This window comes from Pinus tabuliformis, chromosome Q (genome assembly GCF_031772625.1).
Source record: "Pinus tabuliformis cultivar Carrire ecotype Pingquan chromosome Q, CPIR1, whole genome shotgun sequence".
NCBI lineage: Eukaryota > Viridiplantae > Streptophyta > Pinopsida > Pinales > Pinaceae > Pinus > Pinus tabuliformis.
Window position 1 is genome coordinate 367,781,766 of NC_142296.1, and position 14,967 is coordinate 367,796,732.

Sequence of the window (14,967 nt, forward strand, 5' to 3'; positions counted from 1 at the left end):
CTTCTCAGAGATAAGCTACTATCGCCTTAGCTGGTTTATTTCCATTTTTGTTGTAAGCATATTTCAGTATTTTACATTAATGAAATGAAGTATTATTTCCACTACATCTCTGTGTTTATGGTTATCTCTGTAATTTGTTGTGTTCCTATTTAAATCCGGATCAGTGGTATCAGAGCGGTCTGCTTTTTTTCTCTGTTTTTCTTTGCATGTCCCCAATGAGGTCGAGATATAAGGAGTTAGGGGTTGAACTGGTCGAACCTTTGCAAGACCAGCCTCGCAAATCCCGACGGCCTCCCATGGCGGATGAAAAGAAAGACGAGGGGGCAGGAGATCCTATCAAAATCTTGCTCGAAGAAGCCCTCGAGCGACAAAGGAATGCGATGATGGACAACTTTGCCCAGATCCTTCAGCGGCTACCCAGGGGTGACACATCGGCTTCCAACATCTACCCTGGAAATGCCACACCGTTTAACGTACAAGTTAATTTTGAAGTCCCCATATTTGAGGGTCAGATAGACACAGATGTTGTTGATAAATGGTTAAATATGCTAGAGGGTTATTTTTCTGTTCATGATTTTTCCAGTCGAGAAAATATTATTTTCGCTCTTCTCAAAGTAGTGCCCCATGTCAAGGACTGGTGGGAAACCTACTGTGAGCAGAAGGATGAAAGTATAGGCTCACTATTTTCAGCCGCACCCACTTGGAATTCATTCCGAGATGCCATCAAGGAGTAGTACTACCATGTCGGAAGCTATGAGGATCAATACATAAAGTGGACCACATTGCGGCAGGGAAGGGACCAAGACATGCCGAAGTTTACCAATATTTTCCATACCATTCGCAAAAAGGTGGGTATCAAGGATTCGGAGCAGCATTTGGTACTCAAACTCTGTGGCTACCTGCACTAGTACATCCAGGAAGAAATAGAATTCCTGAACATCTCCTCGCTTGGCACGACATACCTATATGCCGTCAAGGTCGAGAAAAAGTTGAAACAAAAGAAGCAAGACTTTGGATCTTCCAATCTGAAGCAAGGGAAAGGTGCCCCCAAACTGCATAACAAAGGACAAAGCCAAGGCAGGGTGGCCCAAGACAACCCGCCAAAGCTGCAAGAAAAGAACAATGCTGCGAAGCCGAAAAAGGACACGGGAAGGTGGTGTGAATTCCATAAGAGCTCCACTCACAACACAAGTGAGTGTCGGGCCAAGCAGTCACTGGTGGTCAAGCTAAAGGTTTCAGAATCAGATGCATGTTTTGACTCTGAGTCAAAAACCAATAAGGGGAATGACAAAGGGAAGCAGATTATCAATGCCGAGCCCAACGCCACCGTTTCCACCACGAAGATCTAGAAGGGGGAACCCGAAGATCCAGAGGAGGAGGAGCGTCTCTTCCATTCCCAGATGTGGGTAAAGGGCTCCCCGATGCAGTTCATTGTCGAAAGCGGCAGCCAAAAGAACCTCATTTCGGCAAAGGTCGTGAAGCGACTGGGCTTACCGACCACAACACATCCATAACCGTACGCCATTGGGTGGGTTTACCAAGTACGGGATCTTCACGTGAGCCAGAAGTGTCACCTTCCATACAACATCAAGCCCTTCACTGATGAGGTATTGTGTGACATTGCTCCCCTTGAAGTTTGTGATGTATTATTAAGACAACCATACTTGTGGAAGCGACATGCTGTGTATGAATCAAGGCCCCGTGTTGTTATTGTTACTTTGGGAAATAAGTTGTACAGGATATCGGAGGTAGCACCGCCTACCGCCATCTCTTTGGTTACTGCAAAACAATGCAGTAAGCTCATTTCCAAAACCGGGAAATTTGTTTTCCTGATGACATGCCCTCAAGGAAAGAAGAAGACGGTGGCCACGACCTCTAGACAGGGCCCCTCCGCACGAAAACTATAGATGGACAAGGTCGTGGAGGAGTACGAGGACATCTTCACCTCCCTCGCAGGGATTCCTCTGCACTGTGAGGTCAAGCACTCCATCGATCTGACCCTAGGTGCGTCGCTACCCAATCGACCAATCTATCGGCGCTCCGTTTTGGAGAACGATGAAATCAAGAGGCAGATTCAGAAGCTGCTGCAGAAAGGTCACATCCGTCCGAGTTCATCACCCTGTGGGAGCCCGATCGTGTTGGTACAGAAGAAGTATGGGACTTGGAGACTCTGTATTGACTATCGGGCACTGAACAAGATCACTGTTCGTAATAGGTACCCGATCTGACGGATTGATGACCTCCTGGACCAACTAAAGGGGGCAAAATATTTCAGCAAGATCGATTTGAAGTCAGGATATCACCAGGTACCAATCGAACCCTTTGATGTGTGGAAGACTGCCTTCAAAGCTAAGGAGGGCATTTTCGAATGGTTGGTTATGCCTTTCGGATTGACGAATGCTCCTGCAACCTTCATGAGGCCAATGGATGACATATTACGGCCATTCACCAACTCATTTGTAGTGGTATACTTGGATGACATCCTGATCTTAAACCAGAGTTGGGAAGAGCACCTCCACCACATCCGACAGGTTCTCCAAACACTGTGGCAACACAAGTTATGTGCCAATTTGGAGAAATGCACTTTTGGCATGACCCAAGTTCAGTATCTGGGATACATTATTGATGAACAGGGGGTGCATGTGGATCCATCCAAGATCCAATTCATTCGGGATTAGCCATCTCCAACCACTCTGACAGAGCTTCGCAACTTTCTAGGTCTTGCCAACTTCTACCGCAGGTTCGTGTTGGAATTTTCTCATATCACTTGGCCCTTGAGTCAAGTCACCAAGGGAGGAGAGAAAGAAAAATTCTTTTGGTCTGAATCTCAACAGAAGGCATTCACAGAGTTGAAAGATCTCCTCTGCTCAGCACCAGTGCTTGCATTACCAGACTTTCAACAACCATTTGAGGTCGAGACAGATGCCTCTGACTATGCTAGTGGGGCATTCCTTACTCAATACGGGCATCCAGTGGCATATCACAGTGAGACACTTTCAGACATAGTCCGGAAGTATCCCACTTATGACAAAGAGATGTATTCCATTATGCAGGCCTGCCGACAATGGAAGCATTAAATTTTGGGGAAGGAAATGGTCATCCACACAGACCACCGACCCTTGCAGTTCATACAGACCCAAGGGAAATTGCAGAATGATTGCCATCAAAAGTGGTCCACATACCTGCAACAGTTCCATTTGAATATCAAGTATAAGAAGTGCAGCACCAATAATGTTGCAGATTGCCTCAGTCGACCACCAATCATGGCGTTAACCACTGTGCTCAACTCTTGTGGGCACGAGAGTTCTGATTGGCCACTTCTCTACAAAAGTGACTCAGAATTCGGCCACACATACCATACACTCTTGGAGGGTCAGCATGTTCCAGATTTTCACCTCCAGGATTCCCTGTTATGCCACCTGGGTCACCTTTGTGTTCCTTCAAGCGAGCATGCCAAGATGATTTGGGAAGCAAACTACAGTCGGGCTGCTGGGAATTTTGGGGTCGAGAAAACGGTGGCAATACTGCAGAAGTATTTCTATTGGCCAAATCTTCAATAGGATGTCAGGAAGTACATCAGATCATGCACTGTTTGCGCCATTTCCAAACCAACCATCAAAAAGCAACGCCTCTATACCCCGCTGCCTACCCCTAATCGACCTTGGGAATCCATCTCCATGGATTACATGTCAGGCCTTCCTTCCACTAAGCATGGAAACAACTATGTTTTTGTGGTTGTCGACGGGTTCTCAAAGATGGCCATTATGGTGGCGTGCAAGAAGAATATCACAGCAGAAGCCATTGCTAAACTCTTCTTTGAACCAGTGTGGGTACACATTTGAGATCCCACAGTCTATCATCTCAGATCGAGACAACAGGTTCCTCAGTACATTTTGGTCCAGTCTCTGGTCGATGCTGGACACCAAACTCACTAAGTCCACAACCTTCCATCCTCAAACTGATGGCCAGACAAAGGTTGTCAACATGATGATCGTACACATTCTGCGCATGTACAACTCAAAGCATCCATGCACATGGGAAGAGAGCCTCCCCTATGTTCAGCACAGCTACAACTGGGCTCTCCACAGCTCGACTGGCCACAACCCTTTTCAGGTGGGCTTGGGATTCCAGCCACTATGTCCCATTGATGTGGCCATGCCATTTGCAGCTACTCACGCAAATTTGGCTCATGTCCAGTCTAAAATAGATAAGGCAAACAGATTCATTGAGCACATCCAACATATTCGTGAGCAGGTCCATGACATTCTGGAGAAATCAAATGCCAAGTACAAGCAGCGACATGATCAACATCGGGTGCCACACAAGTTTCAGGTGGGCGACAAAGTCTAGTTGCATTTGCAAAAGCAACGCCTTACCAGAGCCTATCGAAAACTTAGACCACTCCGATATGGTCCTTACACCATTACCAAGGCTATGGGAGATAATGCATTTGAGCTCCGCATTCCCCCATTCCTTGGCCTGCACCCAGTTTTCAATGTGGACCGCCTTCGGCCATACTTTCCACCATTACTAGACACATCCGACATTGCAGAAGAGCTCACACCCACAGAGTTAAATCCAAATTGCATGGAACAAGCTGTAACTGATCGGATCATGGACACACAGATCAAGCACACTCGCCAGCAGAATATCCAACTGTATCAAGTTGTCAAAGCAGGCCAACTCTTTCACCAGGGCAAGTGGCTCACCAGGGAACACGTTTAGCAGAAGTTTCCTCATCTCATGGAGGAACTCAACGCAATGGGGACCATTGCTTCCTAAGGGGTAGGAATGATCCAGGTGGATATTGGTGGCCACCCGCCAATTCCACTTGGACCCCCACCATTGCTTCTTTCAGTTTTTCAGTTTCCTTAATTGTAGCACAGTTTACTATTTTTAGCATTTTTTTAGGTCCTAAACTTCCAAAGCCGTTTTGAGGCCCTAAACGACGTTTTTTTGGAAATCTCCACGCCAATGATTTTTTGTCTAAAATCATATTTTTTGTCGTAGTCCTCGAAGAGATCTTTCCAACGGGTTATCATGCGCGTCAAACGAGATAATATGACCAAGTCGCGACCTCGAGAAGTTGGTTGTCCAACTCACCCCAACAGGGCCCATAAACTCTTGGTGTTACATCTCCTCGGGTTAGGGTTTTGGTTGTTTAGGGTTTGCTCTTATTGTTCAATAATAAAAAGGCCCTTGAGCCTCATTGTAAGGCAGTTCAGAGGCATGTAGCCCCCACATCTCTTCTCAGAGATAAGCTACCATCGCCCTAGCTGGTTTATTTCCATTTCTGTTGTAAGCATATTTCAATATTTTACATTAATGAAATGAAGTATTATTTTTGCTGCATCTCTGTGTTTATGGTTATCTCTGTAATTTGTTGTGTTCCTGTTTAAATCTGGATCAATGGTATCAGAGCGGTCTACTTTTTTTCTCTGTTTTTCTTTGCATGTACCCAACGAGGTTGGGATATAAGGAGTTAGGGCTTGAACTGGTCGAACCTTTGCAAGACCAGCCTCGCAAATCCCGACGGCCTCCCATGGCAGATGAAAAGAAATATGAGGGGGCAGGAGATCCTATCAAAATCTTGCTCGAATAAGCCCTCGAGCGATAAAGGAACGCGATGATGGACAACTTTGCCCAGATCCTTCAGCGGCTACCCAGGGGTGACGCATCGGCTTCCAACATCTACTCTGGAAATGCCACACCGTTTAAGGTACAAGTTAATTTTGAAATACCCATATTCGAGGGTCAGATAGACGCAGATGCTGTCGATAAATGGTTAAATCTGCTAGAGGGTTATTTTTCTGTTCATGATTTTTCCAGTTGGGAAAATATTATTTTCGCTCTTCTCAAAGTAGCCCCCCACGTCAAGGACTCGTGGGAAACCTACTGCGAGAAGAAGGATGAAAGTACAGGCTCACTATTTTCAGCCGCACCCACTTGGAATTCATTCCGGGATGCCATCAAGGAGCAGTACTACCCTGTCGAAAGCTATGAGGATCAATACATAAAGTGGACCATGCTATGGCAGTGAAGGGACCAAGACGTGCCAGAGTTTAACATTATTTTCCATACCCTTCGCACAAAGTTGGGTATCAAGGATTCAGAGCAGCATTTGGTACTCAAATGTCGTGGCTGCCTGCACAAGTACATCCAGGAAGAAATAGAATTCCTGAACATCTCCTCGCTCGGCACGACATACCGATATGCCGTTAAGGTTGAGCAAAAGTTTAAATAGAAGAAGCGAGACTTTGGATCTGCAAATCCGAAGCAAGGGAAAGGTGCCCCCAAACCACTGAACAAAGGACAAAGCCAAGGCGGGGCAGCCCAAGACAACCCTCCAAAGCTGCAACAAAGAACAGTGTCGCGAAGACGAAAAAGGGAACGGGAAAGTGGTGCGAGTTCCATAAGAGCTCCACTCACAACACAAGTGAGTGTCGGGCCAAGTAGTCACTGGTGGTCGAGCTAAAGGTTTCAGAATTAGATGCATGTTCCGACTTTGAGTGAGAACCCGACAAGGGGAATGACAAAGGGAAGCAGATTATCAATGCGAAGCCCAATGCCACCGTTGCCACCACGAAGATCCGGAAGGAGGAACCCGAAGATCCAGAGGAGGAGGAGCGTCTCTTCCACTCCCAGATGTGGGTAAAGGGCTCCTCGCTGTAGTTCATTGTCAACAGCGGGAGCCAAAAGAACCTCATTCCGGCAGAGGTCGTGAAGCAACTGGGCTTACCAACCACAGCACATCCATAACCGTACACCATCAGGTGGCTTTACCAAGGACGGGATCTTCGCGTGAGCCAGCAGTGTCGCCTTCCATACAACATCAAGCCCTTCACTGATGAGGTATTATGTGACATTGCTCCCCTTGAATTTTGTGATGTATTATTAGGACAACCATACTTGTGGAATCAACATGCTGTGTATCAATCAAGGCCCCGTGTTGTTACTGTTACTTTGGGAAATAAGTTGTACAAGATACCGGAGGTAGCACCACCTACCGCCATCTCTTTGGTTACTGCAAAACAATGCGGTAAGCTCATTTCGAAAACCGGGAAATTTGTTTTCCTGATGATACACCCTCAAGGAAAGAAGAAGACTATGACCACGACCTCCAGATAGGGCCCCTCCGCACGACAACTATAGATGGACAAGGTCATGGAGGAGTACGAGGACATCTTCACCTCCCCCGCAGGGGTTCCACTTCACTGTCAGGTCAAGCAATCCGTCGATCTGACCCCAGGTGCGCCGCTGCCCAATGGACCAATCTATTAGCATTCCATTCTGGAGAACGATGAAATCAAGAGGCAGATTCAGGAGCTGCTACAGAAAGGTCACATCCGTCCGAGTTCATCGCCCTATGGGAGCCCGATCGTGTTGGTAGAGAAGAAGGATGGGACTTGGAGACTCTGTATTGACTATCGGGTGCTGAACAAGATCATTGTCCATAATAGGTACCCGATCCCATGGATTGATGACCTCTGGACCAACTGAAGGGGGGAAAATATTTTAGCAAGATCGATTTGAAGTCAGGATATCACCAAGTACCAATCGAACCCTCTGATGTGTGGAAGACTGCCTTCAAAGCCAAGGAAGGCCTTTTCGAATGGTTGGTTATGCCTCTCGAATTGACGAATGCTCCTGCAACCTTCATGAGGCTAATGGATGACATCCTGTGGCCATTCACCAACTCATTTGTAGTGGTATACTTGGATGACATCCTGATCTTCAGACAGAGTTGGGAAGATCACCTCCACCACATCTGACAGGTTCTCCAAACACTGCAGCAACACAAGTTATGTGCCAATTTTGAGAAATGCACTTTTGGCATGACCCAGGTTCAGTATCTAGGATACATTATTGATGAACAGGGGGTGCATGTGGATCCAACCAAGATCCAAGTCATTCGGGATTGGCCATCTCCAACCACTCTGACAGAGCTTCGCAACTTTCTAGGTCTTGCCAACTTCTACCGCAGGTTCGTGTTGGGATTTTCTCATATCACTTGGCCATTGAGTCAAGTCACCAAGGGAGGAGTGAAAGCAAAATTCTTTTGGTCTAAATCTCAACAGAAGGCATTCATAGAGTTGAAAGATCGCCTCTGCTCAGCACCAGTGCTCGCATTACCAGACTTCCAACAACCATTTGAGGTCGAGACAGAAGCCTCTGACTATGCTATTGGGGCAGTCCTTACTCAACACCAGCATCCAGTGGCATATGACAGTGAGACACTTTCAGACACAGTCCGGAAGTATCACACTTATGAAAAAGAGATGTATTCCATTGTGCAGGCCCACCGACAATGGAAGCATTACATTTTGGGGAAGGAAACGGTCATCCACACAGACCACCGACCCCTGCAGTTCATACAGACCCAAGGGAAATTGCAAAATGATCGCCATCAGAAGTGGTCCACACACCTGCAATAGTTCCATTTGAATATCAAGTATAAGAAGGGAAGCACCAATAATGTTGCAGATTGCCTCAGTCGACCACCGATCATGGCGTTAACCACCGTGCTCAACTCTTGTGGGCACGAGACTTCTGATTGGCCACTTCTCTACAATAGCGACCCAAAATTTGGCCACACATACCAGACACTCTTGGAGGGTCAGCATGTTTCAGATTTTCACCTCCAGGATGACCTGTTATGCCACCTGGGTCACCTTTGTGTTCCTTCAAGCGAGCGTGCCAAGATGATTTGGGAAGCACACTACAGTCGCGCTGCTGGGCATTTTGGGGTCGAAAAAACGGTGGAAATACTGCAGAATTATTTCTATTGGTCGAATCTTCGACAAGATGTCGGGAAGTACACCAGATCATGCACTGTCTGCGCCATTGCCAAACCGACCATCAAGAAGCAAGGCCTCTATACCCTGCAACCTACCCCTAGTCGACCTTGGGAATCCATCTCCATGGATTACATGTCAGGCCTTCCTTCCACTAAGCGTGGAAATAACTGTGTTTTTGTGGTCGTCGACAGGTTCTCAAAGATGGCCATTATGGCGGCCTGCAAGAAGAATATCACAGCAGAAGCCACTACTAAACTCTTCTTTGAACCAGTGTGGGTGCACTTTGGGATCCCACAGTCTATCATCTCAGATCGGGACAGCAGGTTCCTCAGTACATTTTGGTCTAGTCTCTAGTCAATGCTGGACACCAAACTCACTAAGTCCACAGCCTTCCATCCTCAAACTGATGGCCAGACAGAGTTTGTCAAGAGGATGATCGTACACATTCTATGCATGTACAACTCAAAGCATCCAAGCACATGGGACGAGAGCCTCCCCTATGTTCAGCATAGTTACAACTAGGCTCTCCATAGCTCGACTGGCCACAACCCTTTTCAGGTGGGCTTGGGATTCCAGCCACTATGTCCCATTGATGTGGCCATGCCATTTGCAGCTACTCACGCAGATTCGGCTCATGTCCAGTCCAAAACAGATAAGGCAAACAACTTCATTGAGCACATCCAACATATTTGCCAGTAGGTCCATGACATTCTGGAGAAATCAAATGCCAAGTACAAGCAGCAACATGATCAACATCGAGTGCCACACAAGTTTCAGGTGGGCGACAAAGTCTAGTTGCATTTGCAAAAGGAACGCCTTACCAAAGCCTATCGGAAACTCAGACCACTCCAATATGGTCCTTACACCATTACCAAGGCTATGGGAGACAATGCATTCGAGCCCAGCATTCCCCCATTCCTTGGCCTGCACCCAGTGTTCAATGTGGACCGCGTTCGGCAATACTTTCCAACATTACTAGACACATCCGACATTGCAGAACAACTCACACCCACAGAGTTAAATCCAGATTGCATGGAATAAGCTGTAACTGATCAGATCATGGACATGCAGATCAAGCACACTCACTAGCAGAATATCCAACTATATCGAGTTGTCAAAGTAGGCCAACTCCTTCACCAGGGCAAGTGGCTCACCAGGGAACACGTTCAACAGAAGTTTCCTCATCTCATGGAGGAACTCAACGCAATGGGGACCATTGCTTCCTAAGGTGGTAGGAATGATCCAGGTGGATATAGGTGGCCACCTGCCAATTCCACTTGGACCCCCACCATTGCTTCTTTCAATTTTTCAGTTTCCTTAATTGTAGCACAGTTTACTATTTTTAGCAGTTTTTCAGGTCCTAAACTTCCGGAGTCATTTTGAGGCCCTACACGAAGTTTTTTTTGGAAATCTACCTGTCAACGATCTTTTGTCTAAAATCATCTTTTCCGTCATAATCCTCGGAGATATCTTTCCAATGGGTTATCATGCGCGTCAAATGGAGATAATATGACCAAGTCGCGACCCCGAGAAGTTGGCTATCCAACTCACCCCAACGGGGCCCATAAACTCTTGGTGTTACATCTCCTCGGGTTAGGGTTTTGGTTGTTTAGGGTTTGCTCTTATTGTTCAATAATAAAAAGGCACTTGAGCCTCATTGTAAGGCAGTTTCGAGGCATGTAGCCGCCACATCTCTTCTCAGAGATAAGCTACCATCGCCCTATATGGTTTATTTCCATTTCTGTTGTAAGCATATTTCAGTATTTTACATTAATGAAATGAAGTATTATTTCCGATGCATCTACGTGTTTATGGTTATCTCTGTAATTTTTTGCGTTCATGTTCAAATCTGGATTAGCACTGGGCATTTGTCGGGTGTAGCAATCGATCCGAAGTACGTACATAATAAGGACCAAGGTAGAAGCTAAAGATTGATTAAAGGATAAGTATCAATATTTTATTTCAGTTTTATTATGCATGTGATCTATGATTCTAGTTTATGATGGTTACATGTGATTTATGATTTTGATCTATGATGGTTTTGTTTTGAGCTAAACTGATGTGATATGTTTATACATGATGATTTGGTCAAAGATGCTAGATTGACTTGTTGTGACAGGAAGCAAACATAATTGCAAGTATACCTTATTGACGAACCACCAATGAGGTATGATTTGAAGTTAACTCTAATTTATCTTGAATCTAATGGATATTATGTGCTTGGTACAGGAAAGCATGAAATGCCTGGTTGGGTGGTTGAAACTGAATACAAGAATTAGCAACAACATTGAAAGAAGTTAGAATAGGCAACAATATGCTGGTAAAGCACTCCAGGAGCAAGGCCATTGTGGGACATTGGTACCCAATAGTGTCCATCGATTTCCATGAACATGCTATGACTGGTATGATGGTTTTAAGGTAGGTATATGCCTTGGTTTTTGTATCTTTCGATGCGAGGAAGCCTTACCAAGGGATGGACTTCCCTGGATGGGGATGCCAGCAGAACTTGGAAGGTATGTGATTGCATGGAAGAGGGTGACCGGATTTCCCGAGGGATTGTGTAGCAGAGAAGGGAAGGTTGAGGATGGATTTTTTTTTGTCATTAGCATTTCTATATGGAATTAGATGCACATTGGGAGTATTCCCTGGAATAATGAGCCAGTAACTGTTCACTGAGAGGAGAAGTGGCGCTGGATTGTAGCGGTGGACATTGGATACAGATTTGACCTTGCAGTGGATTCAGGACTTCTTAGGAATGAGGTGAATCCTGGTATTACTTTGAGGCTGGAGGTATGAGCCTATGGATTCCCTTATTGCAGATGCAAGCATAGTATCCTTTTATTTGCTGGTTCAGCAAATATGCATATGTGTATATGTGTGCATTATTGTAAATATTGTATTGAGTTAGATTTATAAAGCTCCATAAACATTATGATTACTTATTGGGTGAAGCAAATGTGTATGTGTGTATGTGTGTATGTGTGTATATGTGGTTAATATTGTAAATATTATAAAGAGTTGTGTTATAAAGCTCCAGTAAACGAGATGCCTGTCATGTTTTAGCAGATGGCCATTATAAATACTGCAACGATCGATGCTATAAAGCTCCATGGGCAGTATGTTTTGTTTTCAACAATCTTTTTGGTTATAGGTGTCATTGAACACCGAGGATCATGTTCCCCTAAGTGGGAGGGTTTTGTAACAACCCTAGTTAAAAATTCATGTAAAAATATATAAGACCACAGTCATGGGACACGTATTCCAAGCTGAATGGTGGGAAAAACATCCTAGTGGGTGTTCATTTCGGTTATTATGGCTAAGGAAATTGGTAAAGGCAATGTAAAAGGATTTGGAAAGGCATGAGGCATTTATTGGCATTTTATTTATGAAAATAATGGAAATTAGGAGAAAAGGAAGGTGAAAGGTCACGGGTTTCATGTGAGGAGGAAAATGAAGCAAAATAAGGGAAATTGAAGAAAATATAGGCCTCATTGATAAAATGGCTTCTGAGGATCGGTTGGCAAGCTTTTGATAGGTTTTGGTGGAGCTCTTTTCTATTCTCTCTCTCTCATACTTGTGGAAACACAAAGTTTTCTTGGAGCACCCTTGGAGGAGTGTGGCATACTTGGAGTTTTGGAGCAAGAAGGAAAGCGCAAGAGGATATCAGGATTAACAACTAAAACAGGTTTTGCTTGAAGGTACTAAGTTGCATGTATGTTTTCCTCATTAGTTTCGGCATGCATGTGGTTTGTTGGTCATGATCTGTCATTGGCATGGATGATTGTATATATTGACAGTGGATTTTCCCAGCCTTTCCATTTCCTGGATAACCATGGTATTGTGGGTTTATTTCTTTGTTTTTCTAATTGGTTCTCATGTTTCCTTTAGCTTGGGTTGAGTTATTAGTTCCTGGAGCCTTGGTTGGACAAACACTCTGGAAGCCTTGTAATGGCGTGGGTTGAGTTATTAGTCCTGGAGCCTTGGTTGGAAAAACGCTCTGGAAGCCTTGTAACAGCTTGGGTTGAGTTACTAGTCCTCGAAGCCTTGGTTGGACAAATTCTCTGGAAGCCCTTGGTGGGTTGAGTTACTAGCCTTGGAAGCCCTGTTTGGACAAATGCTCCAGAAGTCCAGAAAAATTTGTGGGTTGAGTTACTAGTCCTAGAGCCTTGGTTGGACAAACGCTCTGGAACTTAGCAATAGTCGTGGGTTGAGTTACTAGTCCTGGAAGCTAGGTTGGAACAAATGCTTTGCAGCCCTGGAAGGCTTGGGTAGAGACCAATTTGATGATGGTTTTGTGATGTCCGACCGTGAGGTGGAATCAATGTTTGATGTGTTGAGGTGGTTTGGCCTCTGGAAGCCCTGAATGGTTTTGATTGATGTGTTTTATGAGATCCCACATTCATGCTTGGAATATGGCACGAGGGTGAGTGGTTGAAGAGAGATTTGGCTCAGCCATGTCTATGGTCGAGTGGAACATGGTAGTCCCATATTGGGTTGGATTTTGCATCATTAATATGAGATTATTTATCCTTGTTATATCATGAGAATTATATTGGTTTGTATGTGGATTATATGGCTATTGTTTCCTTGGTATTTCTGTTGTTATTATGCTGGTTATGAATATGTATTATGACAGTGGCTATGTTTTTCTCCCATCATGTTTTTACTTGTATATGAATAAACAATGTATTTATGGCCTAATGGATGAAACTGCAGTTAATGTGTTGAGGCATCAATACTTCTTAGCGATTCTCAGATGAGTATGAGACACCTATGCTTAGATCTATTGTTTACACATGTAGATTACATATTTGTGATATGTTTGACGAAATTCCTGTCATGGCTAGTAGGGGTCTAGTCAAGGGCTTGTTTAAGTAATTTCATTTGTATCATCATTCCCTTATTATCTTTTTGTCCTGAAGGTGTCATTCAATTATGGGCAATGACCTGGGCTCTGGGCCTGAAAAAGTGGCTCAAATCCCAAGGACGCTGGCACAACACTGAGAAAAATAGTCCCTAGATGCTGGCATGCCATGTTGTGGGAGAGTCCAGATCCCTTTAGACGTTGGAATTCCCATATCATGGGAGAGTTCGGGGGTTAATTGGTCTAAAAAATCATTGGGACCCAGGGGATGGTTACCAGAGAGGTTGGGATGGTTCCTGAGAGTCTTATTTCTAATGTGGAAGGTCTGTATGGTGTGTTTCCGTCGGTTCCACTTCCTTAACGTGACTTAGGAGGTCGAATCATATCATAGTAACTTCTCATCACATGTTTACCCTGGTTGGACGGTTACTTGGGTAGATGTGGGAGGAGGGTGTTACAAACTAGGCACATATTAACTCCAATGAATTTCTTATCAACTTTCTAATTCCATGCACATTAAGAGGTTCTTCATGAACTCATACCTAGAATTTGCCTTTGTATATTGCAATACATTTGAAAGTCTATCCACAAGGGGTGATATTAACATTGGTGATAACATAGTTCAATTTTGGTACCCATATTGTGGAAACACAAGGAATCATACCATTTTTATGAAGTTCAAGATTTATTTGTTAAGGAAATTAGACATGTGCTCATTAAAGTGGAATTCAAAAGAATCATATAAGCAACATTATATGTTTTTGGATGGAAAGGGTAATTCATGTATATGAATAGGAATTCACCCATATCAAACTCATTGTTTTGAAGAGAATCCTTTTCTCCTTCTCTGTTTTTTAATGATAGATATTTTGGTTTATAGACAATATATATATTTTGGTATTCGTTATTTGACAAGAAAAGCATGTGCCAATTCATTTTTATACAATTTAAAGTTTTTGATATTTTAATTAAAATATTGTCACTTATATGATATGGTGGAGTTTTTGAACCCTTTTCATTTGAAAGAAACTAAAGTGTGCAAGGGTTTGGATCCAAAAGGGACTTTCACGGCTTGCCTAACTTCAATTATTTATGCTACTTCTTTCATAAGGGCACAAGAAATTATCGTAAGGAGCTGATAATAATGACCGCACCACCAGCAAAACTACTCCAAAGAAAAAGAAGCAATTTTATAATGATGATACTAATACATAATTCAACTCAAACACACGCATAAGGAAGAAAAATATGCAAACTAATTATGATCAATATAAACATAGGCGTAGGGAAAATTATTCAAATATA